This window comes from Notolepis coatsorum (assembly GCF_963971535.1).
Source record: "Notolepis coatsorum genome assembly, contig: SCAFFOLD_650, whole genome shotgun sequence".
Lineage (NCBI taxonomy): Eukaryota > Metazoa > Chordata > Actinopteri > Aulopiformes > Paralepididae > Notolepis > Notolepis coatsorum.
In genome coordinates this window covers 70,001-74,560 of record NW_028170454.1, presented here as the reverse complement: position 1 = coordinate 74,560, position 4,560 = coordinate 70,001, and positions in this window count along the sequence as shown.

Below are 4,560 nucleotides of genomic sequence, written 5' to 3'. Positions count from 1 at the left end.
ATTATTATTTGTATTTTGTGCACAATTAAAGGGGGCATGGCCACCTTCATTTCACTATGTCTCGTGTATGTATACGTGAGGAATAAATCTCTTGAATCTTGAATCTTGTCGATCAGTTGGTCCACACAAATTTCAAAGTAGGTATGTGTGTGTGTGTTCATGCCAATTGGCTAAAAGAGGGCGTGGCAATGTAAGTAGCCTATGTGGCAGAATAGCCATGTTTCAACCCCCCCCCATTAGTGGTCTGCAAGGGCCTTGAAATAAAGCCTGAGCCCTGCCCGAGCCTGTGCACTTCAGGCCCTGCCCGAAAATAAGCCTGACTGTAAATAATATTTTAAGCCCTAGCCCGCGTGAAAACCCGAAAAAAGATTATTATTATTATTATTAAAATATAATTTTTTTTTGTATTTGTTTTAAATATTCAAAACACGGTTTTATATGAACGTAATAAATAAACAAAAACGAAAATGTCCAATAGGTCTAACTAAATAACACATATCATGCTGAAAACTAACAACCATTCTATAGCTATATCCAAATATTAAATTATTTTTTTGTTTTAAATATTCTAAACACTTTATATATTAACTTAATAAATAAACAAAAACGAAAATGTCCAATAGGTCTGCCTAAATAACGCATATCACGCTGAAAACTAAGAAGCATTTACATAGCCTGTTTCGCTCTTATTAGAATGCCGTCCCTCCCAGTGCTCGCTTATAGACTGACTCACACAGCAGCCTTGTCAAACGTATTGAAGGCTATAGAATCTTCTTTGACACACACACACACACACACACACACACACACACACACACACACACACACACACACACACACACACACGACACACAATAGCCTACTCAGTCACTATACAAACAAACAGAAAACAGAAATCAGATTTCGAGCAGAGCAACATAATGAAAAGCACAACAAAACAGGTAGCGACCCAGCAAATAATAAACATCACTCACCACGACGTCAGCAACGCGTTGAACAACGTTAACAAAACTTCGCCAACCGGCTACATACATCCAAGAACAAATTAAAACGTTCGCCAACTGGCTATATTCCAACACAACCAATCGAGTTCTCCTCTGAGTTCTCCCTGCGCGCTGCGGTAATTACATCCAAATGTTTCTCTGATGACAGCTTGCGCAGAAGAGAAAACAAATATATTTTTTTTAAACTTTGACCAGTCAGCTGGTTCTTTTCGCGTTTATCGCTTTTTCTGGTCAAGTATGACCGACAGAAACAGGTTGAATGGGGGTATAGATGGGGGGAAAGACACTCTATTTTATTCTATTATTATTTGTATTTTGTGCACAATTAAAGGGGGCATGGCCACCTTCATTTCACTATGTCTCGTGTATGTATACGTGAGGAATAAATCTCTTGAATCTTGAATCTTGTCGATCAGTTGGTCCACACAAATTTCAAAGTAGGTATGTGTGTGTGTGTTCATGCCAATTGGCTAAAAGAGGGCGTGGCAATGTAAGTAGCCTATGTGGCAGAATAGCCATGTTTCAACCCCCCCCCATTAGTGGTCTGCAAGGGCCTTGAAATAAAGCCTGAGCCCTGCCCGAGCCTGTGCACTTCAGGCCCTGCCCGAAAATAAGCCTGACTGTAAATAATATTTTAAGCCCTAGCCCGCGTGAAAACCCGAAAAAAGATTATTATTATTATTATTAAAATATAATTTTTTTTTGTATTTGTTTTAAATATTCAAAACACGGTTTTATATGAACGTAATAAATAAACAAAAACGAAAATGTCCAATAGGTCTGCCTAAATAACGCATATCACGCTGAAAACTAAGAAGCATTTACATAGCCTGTTTCGCTCTTATTAGAATGCCGTCCCTCCCAGTGCTCGCTTATAGACTGACTCACACAGCAGCCTTGTCAAACGTATTGAAGGCTATAGAATCTTCTTTGACACACACACACACACACACACACACACACACACACACACACACACACACACACACACACACACACGACACACAATAGCCTACTCAGTCACTATACAAACAAACAGAAAACAGAAATCAGATTTCGAGCAGAGCAACATAATGAAAAGCACAACAAAACAGGTAGCGACCCAGCAAATAATAAACATCACTCACCACGACGTCAGCAACGCGTTGAACAACGTTAACAAAACTTCGCCAACCGGCTACATACATCCAAGAACAAATTAAAACGTTCGCCAACTGGCTATATTCCAACACAACCAATCGAGTTCTCCTCTGAGTTCTCCCTGCGCGCTGCGGTAATTACATCCAAATGTTTCTCTGATGACAGCTTGCGCAGAAGAGAAAACAAATATATTTTTTTTAAACTTTGACCAGTCAGCTGGTTCTTTTCGCGTTTATCGCTTTTTCTGGTCAAGTATGACCGACAGAAACAGGTTGAATGGGGGTATAGATGGGGGGAAAGACACTCTGAGAAAATACGGCTAGTCCGGGAGTCGAACTCGCTACCCCAGATCCGTGACGCGCACGGTTGTCCCCGACGCCGAAATAGCGTTCGAGGTACGCGGTGAGCTACTGGAGCTCCCACCCAGAGAGAAAACGAATCTTAAGGAAAACGAAGGTTATCCTATAACCCTAGTTATATAAAAAAAAATAAATAATAAAAAAAAAAAAAAAAAAAACGGGGGTGCCCGGGCCCGGCCGAGCCCGAATTATTTATTAAAAAAAAAGCCCTACCCAGCCCGAACCCGCCGGGCCGGGCCGGGCCGGGCCCCGTCGGGCCTGGGCAAGGTTGCAGTGCACTACCCCCCAAACCATTACCATCCATCCACCCTTTGTCTCTCACCTTCAACCCCCCTCCAGCCCCCAAACCATGCCCCCGCCCATGTCTATCCTATTGTCCTCCAATATCCAAACCCCCCCTATTCACCCACCTTTCGTCTATGTCCCCCTAACTCACCCCCCCTTCCTTACTTCACCCCTTCTGATTGATTGATTGAAAACTTTATTAACAGATTGCAGAATGGGTACAGAACAGTACAGCTCAATATACACAATTGTTAAGAGGATGCAGACCAGAGAAAGACTTTCGTCTTGTTTACATCAGGGTCCCCCATTTTCAATTCATCATAGCATACACGACATACAGATAGACAGTAGCCTACTGCTACATCTATACATTTATGACATACCAGATTTGCAAATACAGTACTGTTTGTGATACAAAAAGAGTCCAGAAAAGAGAGTATATACATTTGACGTAGAAACTGTACATTTGAGGAGGTTGGGTAGGTGGGGTGGGGTTGGGTTGGTGGGTGGGGGGGGGGGGGACTGTACATTGGAGGTGGTTGGGTGGGTGGGGTGTGGGGGGGAGGGGTTGGGTAGGAGGGGTGGGTGGGGGACACTACAACTGTACAAGCAAAACTGTACATTGGAATATTGACAAAACCATACTTGGTCATTTACTGTACATTGGAGGGGGTTGGGTTAGGACATTTACAGGGGCCAGTTTCGAATTGCAGTCTCCCGTAGGTGTTCTTTGAGAGTGGTTTTGAAAGTGGGTAGTGATTCACATTCCTTTACAGCTTTAGGGTAGGGCGTTCCACATTGATGTGGCATAATTGCGAAACGTGTTTAGTCCCTTGTTCTCCTCCTGATTCCTTCACCCTTCCCCCTCTGATTCACCCTAGCCTCCTCCAATCCCGACCTGGGCCAAGCCTACCCAGAATTCCCCTCTCTCTCCTCTATAAAGAGCCACGCCTGAGTGGACTCTGGAGCTCACCTGGGGACATGAGGCCGGTGTCCCGGGCCGGTTGGGTCATCGAGACAATAACTCTGAATAAACCTTTGTTTACCAAGTCTATCTTCGACTACCTACATCATTGATCGGGGTAATTTCCCTCACACCTATTGCAAAAAGGTTGCAGCTATTGCAGATTTGCACTTGTTATTGTGCATTCCAGGTATTAAGCTGCAGTTGGGTTGTTTTGATCAAGTAATAAAAACTACTACAGGTAAATTACTTTTCTATTTTTAGACTATAGGACATGGGTCTTTTCTACCATGTGGGCCGTCACGCGCACACGTCGCTGCACTTTGCCCTCGTCTGTCGGCTCCGGGCTGCGTTTTCACCGATCAACCAATACATTGTTGGAAGGTAAAATGTTCCGCCTTTCGATCGTCACCCCACTCAACCTATTGCGTGATTCCAATCTCAAGTTACAAGACGAAACATCTGGCGAGCGTCATTTGACGAGCCGTTCGGACGAGTGACCATGTCCGGTTTCCCCTGTCCTGAGCGGACCAGTGACCCCTATGGAACTGTTGTGTTGTCCAGCTCCTACCTCTCAGCTGGAACCCAAAAACAGGCATCTGACAAAAAGCAAACGGAAATGTAAGTACACAAAACGTTTACTTCTGTGTGTTCAAACCTCTATAACTCTATTTCATTAGCACTCAAAGTGATTTTTCTTTATTGTGTAGGAGACGTCAGAACGTTAGCTTTCAAATGAGACCATACTTATGCATGTGCTATAAGTATAAAGTATAATAAATAGCAAATTACTTTGGCTATGCAATTT